The sequence below is a fragment of the Nematolebias whitei genome, chromosome 10, assembly GCF_014905685.2.
Source record: "Nematolebias whitei isolate Nwh7 chromosome 10, NemWhi1, whole genome shotgun sequence".
NCBI lineage: Eukaryota > Metazoa > Chordata > Actinopteri > Cyprinodontiformes > Rivulidae > Nematolebias > Nematolebias whitei.
The window spans coordinates 27,833,021-27,852,626 of record NC_056507.1 but is presented as its reverse complement, the minus strand read 5'-3'; the positions used below and the strand labels follow the sequence as shown (position 1 = coordinate 27,852,626).

General features: G+C 39.1%; 1 long non-coding RNA gene across 1 annotated transcript in view; it reads right to left on the bottom strand.

Annotated features, from left to right (window-relative positions):
- Nucleotides 1–363: 363 nt before the first annotated feature.
- LOC119415748 overlaps nt 364–19,606 on the bottom strand; it is a 25,135-nt gene continuing 5,892 nt past the window's right edge. The window contains exons 2-3 of the long non-coding RNA XR_005187068.1: nt 4,726–4,852; nt 364–598 (exon numbers count right to left, since the gene is read on the bottom strand). This is a non-coding gene — a long non-coding RNA (uncharacterized LOC119415748). The remainder of the gene's footprint in view (nt 599–4,725; nt 4,853–19,606) is intronic.

Here is a 19,606-nt window from a genome sequence, read left to right as displayed (position 1 = left end):
CAGCTTTGAGTCTGCTTGTAGAGTTCCACATTTGTTGCCTCCAAAGTGAAATGAGCTGGGAAGTTCGTCTGGCAAAAGTTCAATATCAGAGGTGGCTCAGCTGACAATCAATCTGTTGTAATTTCCACTTCGGCTCTCTTGTGTTTCTCTTTTTTTAAAGTGGCTCTGCATCTCAGCATTTTGCTCCTCAATGGGTTCCAGTGAATGGACACAAAGCTCTCTCAGGGGAGTGTACTCGTAAACCCATCAAACCCACCTTTAAATCTACAAACTGGCCCTGTGCTCCTTTCCTCGGCCTTCTAACCGGCTCCTTTCTTTTCATTTCCTCTCCTCTGTTTATTTTGTTCCTCTTCTCCTTTTTCTTTGCTCTCTCTCGAGTGCAACAACTAGAAGCAGCTGACAAAAACCCAAGACAAAAATATTCTTAATCTATTTGTTTCTTACCTTCCAGCAGGTCTCTGGCCAGACCCGGTTCCGCCCCTGTGGACCGAACAAAGTCTGACAGGACCGCGTCCATGTCCAGAGTCATGTGATCATGGGTGTGCGCTGCCCACGGTGCAGCGGTGGCCTTGGTGGACGCCAGCCTTCACGTTCTCATCTGAGGGGAAACAAAGCAGAAACAAAGACTCTAAATTTGACTGCACTGTTTTACTGTAAACTTGTTCAGCCACACCTTTCAAATCTCACCCTGAGCTGTGAGAAAACACAACCAGCAGAGCTGCCCCGTCTCTTATAGTTCTGTCAGTAGCATCAGCCTGTTTGTGCTGATTAGCGATGCTTCATGGAGATGACAGTTCATGATTCTGTGAGGAGCGTCACATTCCCAGCACTCCTCCCATCCTCTGCCAACAGTCACAACTTAAATCCCAGCATCACGGATTAAACACCTACAACACAGCCAGCTGTCTTTTCCTGGACACACCTGCCTGTTCCCAAACACCTTTGACCCACAGCGCATGGCCATAACAACATTTGGATTCTTCCTGCAACAAAGCATCAACCACAAGTCTGAGTGTGAACCAGAAACTATAAAAGGATCCAGTGACTATTTTTAGATCTGCTCAGCACAATGTCAGTTAGCATGAGTAGCTACACACTCACATCATTGCTATTTAGCACTACAGCTCTAATGATGTACAAGTTGTTAGGTCATAAATAACAGGGTCAAGATGCAGATGTGTCCAATGCCTCTGTTCGTGGAACAAACGAGTCCCTGCATTGCCTTCATTCCAGCCGAGGCCGTGTGGGTGACAGAAGAACTGAGCTCAGAGCTTCGGCAATAAAAAAACAAACACCCGCAGGTTTGGTCCTCTGACACCAGGCCTTTGTGTGCAGACCTGAAGGCTGGAAAGCTCTGAGATATTAGTAAACTACGTTATCAAAAAGACCAAGAACAACTGAAGATCTGCACACCGGGTCTGGTTTCTTACACCTCAATCACTAAAGAAAACGGTAAAGGTTCATGAAGAGAAAAATGCTTTTTGACTGTTACCATCTAAAAGGAAAATATATTTACTGAAGTCAGACACTTACAGCAACCTTCAAGTTGTAGTTTAGCTGAACCAGTTACTGTCCAGTAGCTTTTTTTTGCATAAGGATTATTGTAAAAGCAAAATTTAGACACATAAAACAGACAGTAGTCAGCTAGAAGAGTAAAAGTAAATAAGTTGTAACTCCACCTGAGTATTCATCTGGATCTGTTCACAAATCCTAAGAATCTGCAGCTTCAGCTCTGCAGGTTACCAGAATCAGCAGATGTTTTTATCCAGACTGGTTTGTCCGGTGATCGGCACACTAATTATTTTTCTTCGTCCCGGCCCAAGAAAACAGAATAGGAACATTTTGATGAAGAAGACTATAAGTATTTGTAACATTTTGTAATATATTCAGAGGAAGTGTAAGAGGTGTATACAGCCTCTAAAAGGAAACGTGAATTTTCCACGGAGGTGTATTTGCTTCTTGTTTTGCTCAGTAGGTGGAAGTTTTCCTTTAAACTATCAGCTGCCCCTTAAACGATGACATTTTCAACCTAGTTTCCTTGTGAGAGCAATAATTTGCCGGTGAGGGGTAAATGAAAACAAAGATAAAATAGTTTATTAGTTACTGTTTATGCATTTTTCACTCAAATATGATGCTGCAACTGATTTTAAATGTCAGACTTGTGGAGAAAATGTTCATCCTCTATTCGTGTGCACTTTTAAACACGTTTAACACTCATTTTATACTTTTTACAGAAGTGTGTTTAAAAGTAATAAGAAAAAAGAAAGACAAGGTAAATGATCAATAAACTTGTTTAGAAATGGGGCGGCTGTGGCTGAGTGGTTAAGAGCAGTCGTCCTCCAATGCAAGAGTTGGGGGTTCGATTCCACCAGCAGTCACATGCCGAAGTGTCCCTGGGCAAGACACTGAACTCCTCATTGCCTCTGATGTGTGTCCCATCGTTGTATGAATGTGATAAAGCTCTGATTATTCTTTGTATAGATCTAGCAGAGTGCTGTAAAAAGCTTTGAGTGTCTTGATAAGATAGAAATGTGCTATATAAATGCAGTCCATTTATAAAGGAGTTGTATTGTTACCCCTCTTGTTTTGCTGGATTTTATTTGTGTCCAGAAACAGAAACACATTAGATTGTAGATTTTAAATGAGGTCAACTAACTGGGCGTCATTTTAGAGAAAAGGTGTTTCATTCTGAATATTCATTATCTTCACCCAGAATCTGCTCCCAGTATAAATGCAATAAGTGCTTTCTTACTTTCATACAATTATTGATAAGGAATAGCAAGTTGGGTACACTTAAGTAGATGTTGGATAAAACTAATACAAAGAACACCACTTGCCTAAACTCAGTGCACGAAGCCCAGTGTGTTTATTCCCTTTGCTGATGACTGATTGGATCCCATTTGTGCAAAAATATACTCAGTATGTGAACTTAAAATGATTTGCAGAAGAAGAAAAAAATCCTTGAACTGAAGGAATTTTCAGTGGGATGCAAAAATAGCAGATTATTAAAAGCCATGAACTCATCTTTCCCCTTAAGAGCAGCATTACTTAGATAGCTTTCCCTGAGAGAGGTATCTATGACTCAGAAACACCACAGAGCAAGGTTTAACACCTGACATAAGATGACGTGGGCCAGAGATACGCTGCTTTCACCAGTTTCCTGTTAACATATTTGCCGTGCAGAAAATTAATCACATAAAATGTGAGGATGGCAGCGCAGTTCACCAGAGGACCATAAAAGGTCAAAACAAAGTTAAAGCATTCATCTGTTTTCAAAACTTTCAAATTTCTGCATGACAGACTAGAACACAAACATCGTGTCATGCAAATGTGTTTTGTATACCTAAACTCAAACAGGACACTTTTGATATTATGGAGTGGGAGAAGCATTCACATCTTGACAGGGAGAACCAAAAACCCCAAACCCTACAATGGACACCATGCTAAGAATAATGGAAAGTTAGACAAAGCAATCGTTGATTCTACATTTACTTCTTTTTTACCGAGTCTGTTCAGAAGCTGGACCTGAAAAGGAGGACTTTGATTTAAAAAGAGTGAACAAATGGTAAATGATCTGTACTTATATAGCACCTTTCTATCTTATCAATATACTCAAAGCTCTTTACAACACAATCTGTGCCTTCATTTACCCATTCATACAGCACTACTAGATCTATACAAAGAATAATCAGAGCTTTATCACATTCATACACTGATGGGACACACAACAGAAGCAATGAGGAGTTCAGTGTCTTGCCCAGGGACACTTAGGCATGTGAGTACTGGTGGAATTGACCCCCCAGCTCTCCCATTGGAGATCGACTGCTCTTAACCACTCAGCCACAGCTGCTCCCCCAAACATATGACAAGTTTATATTTTAGACCGATATTTTAAGTATTTCTGTACCACCAAACAGGATACATGGTAGTTTGTTCACCGCTACAGCTGCTGATTCTGACTTCGTATTTTAAAACGTAAAAATGCACAAACACTGTATAAACAGAACCTGCAGACTGACTACCTGCAGGCAAAGTGAGTTAGTTAGTTGATTATTAACAATAAACTATCCCTGCTTAACAGAAAATGTACCAGTATACAGACATTTACCATTGGATTAAATTATAAATATGTTTATTTTGTTTTGTTGATCCCTCTTTTCTCTCTAACAAAATGCTGAATGATCAAAATATAATATGTTTGTTGACAGGCTGCAGATAGGATTACATGAATCGATGGCAGCAGCTGACGTTATCTATGGAGTTCTTGTTTGTTTAAACTCACTTTGTTCTGAAAGGACAGATTTTTAATTATTGTTTACGTTTTGCACTATGTAAGCATTTTTATTCACTTATTCAACATTGTATATGCCCCGTGCATCTTTTGTACATGTAATTATTAAACAATACAGCAACGTAATGTGTTGCAGAGTGCAGCACAGCTTTAACAGTTTTTATACAACTGAGTCTACTAGTCTGACAAAACATAAAATGTGATTTAAGGTTTTTAGATGCACTCTGACAATAAAAATCCAAATGTTAAGTCACAGAACTGTCCAAACAGGAGTATATAAGCTGCAAATGCAGCATTTACTTTGAGTTTGAGGTTTTTTTTTAATGAAATTTGGTGTTAAATGAGGTTAATTTTATTCCAGTGCATCACCAGTCAGCTGTGTATAACAATGCAGGTACACGTGACTCAGTTATGTCTTCAGTCGTCAAACCTACGTTCTGAATTGTGGCTGACTTTTGAGGAGCCATCTGATGATCACAGGACCCTCAGGACCGGACGTAGCTCTGGTCCATGGCTTGAGCGGCAGAGCAGGAGAGGAAGACCCCGGGGAAGCACAGAATCCTTAAACACACACACAACATATATTTTATCTTACTGACTGAAAACAAAGAGGTGACTAACGATGGCTTTGACTGGACAAACCGACAGCTGCTTAATTAACAGCAGTTTGTATGGTAATAATATTTTTTAAATTCTCAAACAAAGTTTGAAGTTATAAAGTATTCTCAAAATATATTACTCTCAATAAGAACAACAACTGTACAGCATAGAAGTATTTGCTGTCTCCAGACCTGGCATAAGGATACTCGTGCACAAATCTATCCTTGTTGTTTACAGCTGTGGTCTCAGTAGGGCTGGACAATAATTTGATATCGATATATATCACAATATATTTTTATTCAATAACGGTAATATGAGTTTTAAGTACACTTTCGATATTTCAATATGATTACAACGTTTCACTGACAAATTTCTTTTTCTGTTCGGGTTGAAGCGGCTGGTGCGACACAACTACGTCAGTGCGTGGTGACGTAGATGTTACCCAGAGCTCGAGTCCAGAAGGCGTTAGCGGTAGCAGGCTAGGCTAGGCTAATCTACAACGAGCGTTAAGTTTTCACATCAAAATGAGTGCCCATGACCGTCAGAAAGTGACTGAACAAGCTTTCACAAGCGAACAGAAAGCAGATGACATAACTGATAAAAGAGGAAAGACTAATTATTCGGTGTGGACGTGGTTTGGTGATCTACGATCTGATAAACTGCAGGTTTCAGTCGGTGTGCTGCAAAATGTGACGGAGAGTCGTTCCAACTAGCGGTGGGAACATCTAACTTGTTCCACTTGATAGAAAACGCTGTGAGTCAGAAGATGAAGCACAGTAAAAGTTTGAGCCAACGTGTCCCTGAAAGAACCCCCCAGCTGTATCAAAAGAGAAGCACATGTGATAAACACAGATGTTTGCTTTCGTACACAAACGCACTCACTGCATTGTTTACCCCCCAGAGCTGCCCTGGCCCATGAGCATTCTGCCCGTTGTCTTCATGGTCCGTTTGTGGACAGGCAAGCAAATCATCTGTCTGGATAGACGATAATCCCCTGAATTATGCAGAACAAATGCTACGTTTGATAAAACCTGAAATCCTAAAGTGTCACATCATTTGATAATGCAGCCTTATCATTAGAATCATGAATGAAGCACCTTCATAATATAAAGGAACCCAAATGCAGCTTGAAATCTATAAGAGCCATTAACTAAAAGCACTCTAAACTCCCATCAATAAACCACCTGCAGGGCTGCTGAATCGACCCCGCTGAGAGCTGCAAGCTGTTCCTGATATTTTCTTTTAAGAATCAAAGATCCTTTTTATTGAATGCCATTTAAAATTACGTGCTTTTCAACACATTAAAATAAACCTGCCCCTGAAATGTTCAGTTCGAGATCTGTAGACGTTTAAATCTCATTACTGCACTTCCCTCAGGAAATAATATCACTTATAAATATATCAAACATTAATAAAAGCCCGTTCTTCCTGTCACTTAACACAGAATAAAGCTCGACTACAGTGAGTTACTATTAATCCAGCTGGACAGTTAAAAAGTACGACTTGACTTAACGGTGAATAGATCTGAAGGGAAAACAACGTGCAACCTGAAAGAACCACCCCACCAACCACAGGAAACAAACCAGCACAATCTTCTCTTCCCTACAGACAGAAACACATTCATCATTTATATACTTCCACTAAAATGTGCAAATGAGCTGCAGGCTTCTTTTTATTTCCATGATGCACATGTTTATATGTCTGAGGCAAATTTTACAAAAGTAGGTTGAGCTAGAGCTGAGATAACCATCTCCATAGTGAGCAGTGATCGCCCACATGTAAGGCTGGTACTCAGTAGGTGGGAGGTGAACGTACTGTACACTGAGACGACAAACTTCACACTGTTGTTGATAAATGCAAAATATCAATGCTACCAACCAGTATTTATATGATAGTTCATCACCACGAAAGGCGTAATTCTTCCATCCACTGATGAAGTCTTCTGGATGAAAGATGAAATGTTTCAACACAAAGAAACTGTCCAGAGGACCTGACTTAACTTTGTTGGATTTTTCTACCTGGATTATTGAGCATGAATCAGGATATCTATCCATCCATCCATCCATCCATCCATCCATCCATCCATCCATCCATCCATCCATCCATCCATCCAGCCAGCCAGCCAGCCAGCCAGCCAGCCAGCCAGTCATCATCTTTACCCGCTTCTTCTTTTTTAGTTTGTGGGGGTCACTGGTGCCCATGTCCAACCATCACTGTGCGAGAGGCAAGGGACACACTGGACAGGTTTCCAGTCCATCACAGGGACACATAGAGACAAACAAAACAAACAACCATTCACTCTCTCAAGAGGAAACCGGAGTACCCAGAGAAAACCCACACATGCACGGAGAGAACATGCAAACTCCACCCAGAAAGTCCCCCGGACTGGGATTTGAACCAGGGCAACCTGAACACTGAGCAGCAGCAGCTCTACCAACTGAGCCACCGTGTTGTCCTTGCAAAAACATGTGAAAACATTTTAAAAAGAAAAGAAACATGTTCTGTGTTTTTTCCCCTGTCAATTTGGAACATTATCAATGCAACATTTTTCAGTCAGGTCATCTGGACAGTTGTTTTCAACCAGTTTGACAAGACTGTCAACAAGGAAGAGGGTTGGTAATGGAGGAGGGGCATACCAAAGAGACCATCTTATCACAAGCAGAACTGGTTTGTTCCACTTTGGAGTAAGATGTTGGGGGAAGAATCAGTTTTGTTGTGTGTTTCCTTGACTGACGAAGCCTTCTGGATTGAAGGCGAAACGTTTCAGCACAAAAAAAGAAACTGTCCAGATGACCTGACTGAAAAATGTTGGATTGTATACCTGGATTATTGAGCATGGACTTTGTTGTTAACATTATCAATGGCTTTATTTTTTTTGTAAGGGAAATAACAGTGTGTCATGTCCAATCTTACTTTGAAAAATCGTGATAGAACGAGTCCACCAAAAACAAACCACGAAATTGTGAGGGACTACTGTACTATCAAAAATATTTATCATCACTAAAAACTTCTGAGCATCATAATGTGTTACCATACGATAGAAAATGTAAATTGCCAGTACAAATGGGTATTGGGTACCCAGTAGTGAGCACAAAGATGATGACAGAACTTATGTGCAAATGTTGTGATTTTTCCATTTTGTGTTTTCAGAATCCAATAAATCAGCTTTTCATAGACTAGAGCAGGACATGACTCTAAAGAACCAATTCCATTAAGGTAGCATTCTTTGAAAATGCCTTTGTGAGTACAGTATTAAGAAAAGGTGGGGATTTGGGGGGACGGGGCGTTAACTCACTGCCCCTCTGGGAGAAAATCATAAAAAGATTATAAGCATCGGCAAAATGTCACAGACGTCGCTGTGATGTCACACACTACTGAACACCAAGCATATCCTCTCAACCCTCCCCAAGCTGCAACAGCATCTTGACAAAGTGTAAATTTGCATGGTCTGATGGTGTCAGATGAGTTTTCTTTGTTGAAGAACTGGATGTCACCTGGTGACAAGCTGCTGCTGAAGTTGCCAGTGGCAGAACATCTGGTCTCAACCTTCAGTGAAACACAAGGAAAGGCGAGGGGAGGACTTTTTCTTTTTCCCTCGATTTTTAAATGCCGATTATCTGAAAACAAACTGACTGTATTATTTGTTAATCATAGGAAAGCCATAAAAACACAAAAAGCTTTAATAAAAATAGCTAGCATTTCTGAAAGAAAAGCCTGTCACCTTTTGTTTTGTCTTTTTGGGAAAATCTAGAAGAAGTAAAAACACGGTTAGGCCGGCGTGATTACACAAAGTATCACAAGATTTTCCTCCAAGTCTTATGGAACAATTCCAACTTTAAAAATTCCTATGATTTTGTACTCTGAACATTATTTTACAAACAGCGAAGCAGCAGACAGGACTACTCTGTGAAACTGGAACGGTTACATTAGAATTATTTTTGCCTCAGGTGAAGGAGTTCATCTGAGAGTTTTGGTCACAAGTGATGGTAGGATGGAGTGTAAGGTGGATCAATGATTTGGGGCCTAGTACTCAGTCATGAGGGTGTTGCTTTGGTCAGCTGTGGTAAAAAAAAGTTGAGTCAAAAGGCAAAGCTCTCAATTTACTGGTCTGTCTAGGTTCCAACAATGGCCTATGGTCATGAGGTTTGGCTCATGACCAAAAGATCCCAGATACAAGAAGCCAAAATGAGCCTCCTTCATAGGTTGGCCAGGCTCAGCCTTAGAGACATGAGGAACTCTGCCATTTCTGGGGAGCTCAGAGTAGAGCTGCTACTAAGAAGACAGTTGAGGTAGCTCGACCACTTGATTAGGATGCCACCTGGATGTCTCGCCTCCCCTTGAAGGTTTTCCAGGCATGTCCAACTGGTATGAGGCCAGAGCAGACCTAGAAATCGCTGGGGGGGTTATATATATCCTCTCTAGCCTGGGAACATCCTGGGGTCTCTCAGGAGGAGCTGGAAAGTGGGGCTGAAGAGAGGGAAGTCTGGTTTTCTCTCCTGGACCTGTTATCTCCATGACCTGACCACAGAAGACAGTGATAGTTTTTTTTTATATTTTTTTATTTTTTTGCCACTTTTGTGTATCATGTGGACAAATGAAGAAAGATGAATGCTTTTTTTTTTTTTTACTATTTATCTCAAAGTGATACCCCCCCCCCCCCACACACACACACCCACACACACACACTTTTTAAGCTATATGCGTGCACATCTGCTCACAGACTCATGTTCATGTTTGTGCTGATGTTCAATGTTTTATGTTATGAGTGCTTAGTGTATATTTAGTTGATGTTTTTCTTAGTTCATATCTTAGATGTTATTACTGTTTTTCTTATACATTTTATTGTTGGATGTAACTGGGACCCTGTGTACATAATTTCGCTCCACCACATGTACCACATGAGGTGCGAATGACAATAAAGAAACTCTGACTCTGACTCTGATATGACATAATAGTGTTATCATACTGTCCAAAGCAGCTGAACTTAGTTGAACTTCAGCTAGAGGGTCAAACCACCTAGAAGCTCTAACTTTGGTTCACTTTTAAATAACACCCCGCGCACACACTTTTTGGGGGGAGATTTTATGAAAATGCATTTATGTATGTGTGTAAACCACTGCTGGTTCACTGCTCAGAGCGCCCCTAAAATGTGAACCCATCTATGAGCTAACAGAGCAAGTGCTTCCACAAAGCTGCCAAAACACAGAAGAAAAATAAGAATAATAAAAGATGGCATTCATTCTGACCCCGTACATGCTTGTGCACAGCAAAATGTCAAGCCACCCTCTCAGTTATGGTCACAAATAAAAAAAACTAGCTTTTGATTCCTGCAACAAAGGAAACAGCTCTGATATTTTAACATACAAGAACGCAGGCAGACCCCACTTTCAACAGCGTTGTGTTGCAATACAGCCATTAAAAATGAATTCAATTATGCAGAAGATGGAAATATACAGCAATGGAAAAGCAATCAGTTGTATTTATGTTGAAAAAATAAATGAGCATGGTTCCAGGAAAACACATTATTTCCATCCTGCGTCAATACTTAATAATCAACACGATCTATTAGCATTCTTACAACGTGGCCCACTTTACCAGCCATGGAAACTAATGTACTAACATACTAATAGTATGTTCTAATGGCTCACAAAACAACAAACTAAACACTTTGGGGGTTTTTTCAGTCATTTATTGACTTTTTATTCAGTTATTCAATCTTGATCACTGACTCTGATTCTTGTGGAGCCAAAATGGCAAAATTGTATTTACGGTGCTGCAAATAATGAATTGCAACGCTGTAGTGTACATGTTTGTCTTCGCAAACGATGCTTATAATTATAGGGACTGTGTTCTAGATTGATTCCATTTTAAAGGGATAGTCCGAAGTGATTTTTTTTTTGTCAAAAAGTTATCAATAGTTAGTAATTTATCAGCTGTGATATAAATACAAAGTATGGAGTAAAAGGCAGAAGTCTTTTTCCGGGCTAGGCTAACAGCTAGCTAAACGAGTTCCCATTTTTGTCTCCGGTTGTACAGCAAAGACGGGAATAGGAAATACTGTCTGTCTGTGTTGAGCTGGATAACTTGAAAAATATGTGAGGTACTAACTTTGGTTTTGGTCTGGAACTGCATATAGGCATAATTACCATGTCAAAATCCAAGATGGCCACTACAATATAAATATTTAAATGTGTGTAAACCAGCCACCCTGCTCACGTGAGGAAACTATGCTTTCTAGTTTTTATATTGCTTAAAAGTAGAGTTTCGTTAAATGATTGGGGTGGCCTGTGGGCTGGCCGGAGATTAAGCTATGGGGGCCAAGGACACCACTGGCCACTCCCTGGCTCTGCCATTGCGCCTGGTGGTGGATAAAATTGCTCCTTCTAACTACGAATATTTGTCACTCTGCGCTGCCTCGAACAAAAAAAAAAAACTACCTCTATTCTTATACACAGTGTAACTCCTACCTACTCGAATATCTTGAACAAAAACATTAAGGTTTACTTACATCCCCTGTTCAATTGCAGTCCAGAAAAACGCTCATCTCGAAAACTACAGAGACAGAGGACATTGGCATACCGATTTGTTTAATCATTGACAAACACTCACTAAAGTTAATTAACCACTTAGCTATGATGTGTTCACAAACCAGTAAAACAAAATGTGTATTTTTACGTGTGAAATTATAGTGTCAAACCTAAAATCGACAGATTTTGCTCACCAGCTTATTAATTAATGCGACCGTGCTCATAAAGAATATTACCAGCAGCATACGGGATAATATTCTTTGTTGTTGAGTCCTTGAACCTCAGCTAATCAAGTTACACCATTTAGATTTGTGAAAAGTTGAGCACTTCGAACAGTTTTGGCCTTTCACAAATTAATAATTTACAAAGGCGAAGCTAACTGAAAGAACAATAAAGCAGAAAAAGTGTTTATGATACTATGTTAATTTATCATTAAAGCCTTTTCCCATTTCTTCTCTTAGAACTTTAAATAAAGAAAGCCCTGTTTTTCCCATGCTGTGAGAAAGAAGCAATAATATCATTTAGCATGGCAGTGCTGCAGCACTGCCAGCATGGCACATTTATGGACTAAAAAGTTGCTTTTGCACTAAAATGCATCATCATATTAATATTTAAGCCAACTTTTGATTAATGCAGCAATTGACAGCAAGAACGCCGCCCTGTACAGTACATAACTGACGGCTGGTCTGAACAGCTCATTATCAAAAATTAATGTTGCAAGGGCCAACATTTTGGTCCGACATAAAGAAACGTACTTTAGTGATAGAACATTATATTTTATTGTAGTGATAATAGGAACTCCTATGCACTTTTTGGAGAATTTTGGGACCACATTACATGCATGAAGAAGGTGATGTTAAAAAAAAGGGTTTAAATCTACACATGATGTTACAAAAATAAATCCTTATATCAGAGGCCAGACTGCCCTGCAACTTTTATTCCAGAGTTTTAGACTGATATTATCTTAGGAAATGACGGTTTTATTTGTTTTGGTCAAACATTGAAATGTGGCCATGCCCAGTCTGATGCAATGTTGCAAGAAATCTGGCACAAAAGGAGGCGTGTGTAGTTTTAGCTGGTGATTCATGTCTACTTATTTGTGTCACTGGGATGAACCAATGATTTACCTTAATGGGCAACCAGCTTTTAAAATATGGAATAAAGTCTAGCCCACTCATGACCCGAACAAGATAAATCAGCTATAAGTCTATCACACCAAGCAAAAACAAATGTCAAACAACAACCTAACAATCTTTTTGCTTCCCTAACTTTAAAGTCAGTGATCTCCCATGTCTCCACGGCAGCATGCACCCAAACAAGGAGTCGAGAAATGAGAGAACTAAACCACGAACCCTTCCAAATGTCAGTCTTCTTAACAGTCCAACACCTCCAATACCCTGAGAGGTACATCTTGGACCGAGCGCTACGAGCAGTCAGCTGCGACCGAGATAGAAGCCCTTTGAAAGAAGAAGATTCGTGACTTTTTGCTGATCTTATTAAGATGCAAGAGAAAGTGAAGACCCAACAGAAATGAGACAGAAAGAACAGGTCACAGTCTGAAAATGTATCATCTGATCCTGTGTGATCCCATCGCCGAGTGTGATATGATTTTAGACCGACAGGCCAGTCAAGGCCAAAAGAACCGTTACTTGTAGTCCATCTATCAGAGGAATACAGCATTTTATATTGATCCTTACTTTTCTATTTACATTTTCCATTTCAGAACTCAACCAGTAAAAACGCACCCAGCCATAGCTGTGCAGATTTACAATCTTGAGCCAAACGTGAACAGTGTCACTTGACCTGATCACAGTCAGGTCGTTGCATGCTAACCTCCCAGTTCATGATAATCAGTGGTGCAGTGGTGATACTTTTATTTGCATCCATGAAGCTTAGCCAAAAATAAAGAGCAAGGTTAATTACTGGTTTGATTATTTTCTAGTCTGGTGTATAAGTCATTTTTTTTACAGGACTGAGATAAAGTTTATAATAATAATAATAATGTCATCACAATGTCAGCACTGTATGTTTCCATACAATGGCGAAATTAGTCTCTGCATTTAACCCATCCACCGCCAGGTGGTGCAGTGGGCAGCTATTGAAAGCGCCCGGGAGGCATTTTGGGGATGAGGCGTGCTGCCCATAGACGCCACGTGATGTGCAGTGACTGGGGATCGAACCTGGGACTTTCGGGTCCCAAGCCGGCTGCCCTGCCTCTACACCATCTCGGCCCCCATATGACGCTTATTAAGGCTTTACCCAAACAGTTGAAGCTGAAAGTTTTTCATCACTTACTGAACAGCATACTGTATCTTATATATTCTAGAAAAGAACTATTTCTTGCTAAATTTCCTTTTTTATTGCAAGTTATTATTTTAGTTGTACCATATATCCAAACATGTTTCCATTTTTGTGCATGCGTGGGTTTTCTCCAGGTACTCCGGTTTCCTCCCACAGACCAAAAACATGCATGTTAGGCTGATTGGTAACTCTAAATTGTCCCTAGGTGTGAGTGAGAGAGTGAATGGTTGTTTGTCTCTATGTGTCTCTGTGATGGACTGGAGACCTGTTCAGGGTGTCCCCTGCCTCTCGCAAAGTGATGTAAATGGGCACCAGTGACCCCTGCGACATGAAAAGGAAGAAGCGGGTAAAGGTAATGGACAGATAGGATGGATGGATTTGCTAATAACTGTCAAATGTTTTATTTCCTGTTGAATATCTGAAATGTTATTAATTTTCTATATAATAAGATATTTTAGAGGTGAAAAAGTGGATAACTTATTAAACATAAAATTCAGAAAAGGTAAAAATGGACTTAATAGAACTTGTGTGAAAAAAAAGGCTGCATTTGAACACACAATTAAAATTGATTTATGATAACATGCAATTTCATTTTATCCACTGCCACTAAAAGTAAAACAAAAAAGAAAAAGCTCAAATTATTTGTTAACGCTTGTTACAATTTACATTCATTAATATTAGCAGATTAAAACAAACTAAAAAAATAATCCTTATGCAGACTTCTAATTTTTGCACACATTTTTAATGTACAAGTTTTGTATCTAGTTTGTTTTTTTCTTTACAGTTTGGCAAAGTCAATAAGAATAAAAGCAGAAGCAGCAGGTGGAAAAATGTCAATGTTTTCCTAAATATACAGGGTTTTAACTGGGGATGGCACAGTCCCACAGTGGTTAGTACCAGCTATCTGTTGGTACTGAGTTTAATCCGGTTTAAGACTCAGCCGGGGTTCTCCCTGTGACTCGATGGGCTTCCCAAAGTGTTATTTTACATTAACAGATGAACGAGAGGGCGTCAGTGTTTAATGACTCACTCTTCGTCTGTACAAAAGCTCCAGAAATGTGTGGGTTGGTGTGATCAGAACAGGAAAAATCATATAACATTCTTAAATTCGTATTCAATATTAAAACACGTCTAAATGATGTGCATTTGTGATAAAAGTTGTTTTTTAAAGTCAATAAAACTTAGCCATGCTGGCTGACAAGGCACAAAATGCATCCAAAACAGCAGAGCAGCACGACTGAAGACAGATAACTCTGTGACAAGGAAGCAGAGAATCTGAGGAGGTTGTTTCACAGCCGATGTACAGGTATGCTGAACCTTAATTAAAAGTCAGAATCTGCAGAAATGCAAACCAGCCACTAGGGGGCACAAGCCAGTGTAGCTCTTGTGCCATCCCAAGCCCGGGTAAATGGTGAGGACTGTGTCAGGAAGGGCATCCGACATTAAATACTTTTGCCAAAACCATAATGAGAGATCATAAAAGCGAAACCATACCGGATAGGTCAAGGCAGGGGTTAACAACGACCGTCACCGGTGCTGTTGACAAACAGGGTGTCGGTGGAAATTGTGCTACTGTTAGTCGAAGACCACGAGGAGAAAAACATGTCAGGAGACAGAGAGAAAAGAGAAAAGTGAAGAATGTAGAACTGAGGGTTGCAAATCTAAATATGGGGACAATGACAGGCAAAGGTAGAGAGCTGACTGACATTCATTCAACCTTTATTTAGACAGGTTAATCCCATTGAGCCTCGAGGACTCATTTACAAGAGAGACCTGATTTCAACAAAGAATGATGACAACAATGGACAACAGTGACAAAAATAAACAATTATAAAAAGGCATACAGATTTTTTTTTTTTTTTTTTTTTTTTAATAAGATGGCAAAAAAGTAACAGAACAGCTAGATTCTAAGGTGAATGTAGAAAACTAAAAACAGGAACATGTCTGCATTGGTCCTTGCCAGGAGTCCAACAGATTCTTAAAGTCATTTAGAGAGGTCAAGGTCGAGAGCTTCAAATCTTTCTGTAAAATATTCCAGGAAACAGGAGTAGAGTAGGAAAAGGTCCTTTTGCCAAGTTCAGTTCTCACTGAGGGAACACTGCAGGTAATAATGTCCTGAGAGTGCACGCTGTAGCTGCACTCATGCAGAGACATGTAGGAGAAGATGTATGAAGGCAGCAGACCAAGAAGTGATTTAAAAATGAAAATGTACCAGTGAGAGAGTCTGCGTGAAGTTAATGATGTCCAGTTAACCAGTGAATATAGGGTGCAGTGGTGGGTACGATAGTTACAGCCAGTTATGAATCTTAGTGCACCATGATAGACAGCATCCAACATCTGCAGGGTTCTTGGAGGAGCGTTCATGTAAATAATGTCACCGTAATCAATGGAGGGAAGGAAAGTTGCAGTTTGCAGTACAAGGCGTTTCCTAGCATTCAGAGTTAGATATGTGAGACATGATACAGAGAAGGAAGGTAGATGTTTTATGTGTCCAAGACACCAAGTGGAAGGGCAGCAAGGCTCTCAGAATTGGAGCAGGGTTTAAAATGTTTTACCATGGTGGGGATAGAAAGAGAAATGGAATAGGGGTGGCCCTGAAGGAGGAGTTGGTAAAGAATGTAGTAGACGTGAAAAGAGTGTCAGATAGGGTGATGTGCCTGAAGGTAGAAGGAGAAGATCTGATGCTAAATGTTGTCAGTGGTTATGCTCCACAGGTTGGATGTGATGTGGAGGAGAAAAAATATACAATTTGGAAGTGATAGAGAGTATTCCCAGGGAGGAAAGAATTGTGATCAGAGCAGACCTGAATGGACAAGTTGGTGAAGGAAACAAAGGGGATGAGGAAGTGATGGGTAGGTTTGGTGTCAAGGAAAAAAACCAGGAAGGACAGATGGTGGTGGATTTTGCCAAGAGAATGGAAATGACTGTAGTCAACATTTATTTCCAAAAGAGGAAGGAACATAGAGTGACCTATAAGAGTGGAGGAAGGAGTATGCAGGAGAAGAAACCTGAGGGAGATTGGAGACTTTAAGGTTGTGACAGGGGAGGGCGTGGCCAGACAGCATTGGATGGTTGTGTGTAAAATGACTGTTGTTGTTGTGAAGAAAAAAATAATAAAATCAGAGAAGAAGCTCTGAGTGGTAAGAAAGAGTTTCCAAATGACTGGACTATTACAGCAACAGTAATTAGAGAGACCAGTAGGAAGGTACTTGGTGTGTCATCTGGACAGAGAATGGATGATAAGGAAACCTGGTGGTGGAATAGTAACGTGCAGGACGTCGTTCAAAGAAAGAGGTTAGCCAAGAAGAAATATGACAGTGAGAGGACTGAAGAGAGGAATATAAGGAGATGCAATGTAGAGCAAAAAAGGAGGGAGCAAAGGCAAAGCAGAAGGAGTATGATGAGTTGTAAGGTAGGTGCACTCTCCACCTACTAATTACTTCCTGTCTTTAGGTAACCTGACAGCAGTCAGCCACTGTCAACCATGGAGCGTTACATTCTGCATCCTGCATGCATGTAGAACAACTTTATAGTACCATATGTTTATTTGTGCACATTACAAGTGAGTTTTTGCCCTTTATATCCAAACTAAAAGGATTTTGTCCAACGAGGTAAGAAGCTGTACTCCACAGCGATTCTGGCCGGGGAAGACTCGAACTGTGTCTCGTTGTATTTTTTCAGAGGCTCTCAAATAAAAAAGCAGAACACCATCTAGTGGTCTAATATAAAAATAGAAAGTTTAGTAACAAAGATAAGAAAAAAACTTTATTGAGAGGAACGCATTTTATGATATGATAAATATGTGATTACAATTTGTCTTAACGTTTTCAAATGTGGCTGATTTACCCCCAAAGGAACATGAGTGTAGTAAAGTTAATTTTTGCTGACTGCACCAAAATAAATTAATATCTACAAAAATTAATGTGTGCCTGATTTTTTTCCTAAAAGCCAATAGAAGAGTTAAAAAAATGCTTCTGTAAACGGTGATCTAATTTTAGCAAACTTACTAATAAAGCTATCCTCATCAAAACATATATTTTTGACAACCAGTAATCAGATACTTAACTGGTGAGTTTAAGTCCTGTTCAGAGCTGCTTCTTTGATGCATTTATTACTTTAATATATATGATTTAGTCAGTTAATGCTGCATTTTATTGTTTTACATAAATAACAATATCAAATAAAAGTTTTTGATTTTTGATTGGTACTTTCTGATTTTATTTTCTAAAGACAATACTGGCTTGTGGACATAAAAATACCAAACATATCACTGCAGACTGAGAATGAGCAGAGACTGTAACTTCTCTGATTAGTTGCTTGTTCCAGCTTTTCTGTTTAACACAGTGACATGCACTGCTAATGTGAAAATTTAAGGAACTTCCCTTGTTTGCTTTAGTAATATCTACATTTATTTAAGTCAACTAATTCCTTCGCTGTTTGAACACGTAATAACAAAAATAAAACATAAAACTTGAAGAATCTGATGCAGAATTTGAATATTAATCAAAGTAATTTTATTAGAGATTATGTTAGAATGCTCAACTGAGCCTAACAAACATAAAGCTTCAAGCTTTTTAAAGCACTTTTACATAAGGGTTTTCTGAAGATTCAGCAGTTAGATCCAGATTCACAGCTGTGTCTTTACAGCAAAAAGAGAACAAGAAGCAAAAAAAGTATGACGTAAATATCAGTGTTGTGTTCAGAATGGGACATGGGGTTTCTTGAAACATGGAGGTCAGCAGCAAAAAGCATTAAGCAGAAACTTGTTTCAGCTCACTTGCTTGTCATAAATATATCGTATTGTATTGTTATTATCATATTATATTATATTACGTTTTTTTTTTGTTTAAATGTTTAAAAACGATTAAAATAAAGTATTGTTACCAGTGACATGGGTGCTTTCATTATATATTTCATGATAAAAGCTGTGACTTGTAAACAAAAAAAACAGATGGCTGAGCATTTATATATATATATATATATATTTATTTTATTACCGTATTTTTCTGACTATAAGGAGCACCGGATTATAAGGTACAATATCAATGAACGGGTCTGTTTTCATACAAAAGGTGCACCGGATTATAAGGCTCATTGTCAATTTTTGAGAAAATTAAAGGATTTTAAGTACGTCTTATAGTCCAAAAATATGGTAAATGCTGCTTAGTGTATCTTAGCGTGTATCTTAGCCTGTATCTTAGCATATACCTTAGCATATATCTTAGCGTGTATCTCAGCGTGTATCTCAGCATGTATCTTAGCATATATCTTAGTGTATCTTAGCATGTATCCCAGCATGTATCTTAGCGTATACCTTAGCATAAGTCTTAGTATGTATCTTAGCGTGTATCTCAGCGTGTATCTTAGCATATGTCTTAGTGTATATCTTAGCGTGTATCTTCGCATATGTCTTAGTGTATATCTTAGCGTGTATCTTAGCGTATATCTTAGCCTATACCTTAGCATATATCTTAGCGTATATCTTAGCGTATACCTTAGCATATTTCTTAGCGTGTATCTTAGCATGTATCTTAGCATGTATCTTAGCATATATCTTATTGTGTATCTTAGCATGTACTGTATCTCAGTGTGTATCTTAGCATATATCTTAGTGTGTATCTTAGCATGTATCTCAGTGTGTATCTTAGCATATATCTTAGTGTATATCTTAGAGAGTGTCTCAGTGTGTATCTTAGAATGTATCTTATTGTGTATCTTAGCGTGTGTCTTAGAGTGTATCTTAGCGTATATCTTAGCCTATATCTTAGTGTGTATCTTAGCTTATATCTTAGCCTATATCTAAGCATGTATCTCAGCGTGTATCATCGTATATCTTAGTTTATATCTTAGCGTATATCTTAGCGTGTATCTTAGCGTGTATCATCGT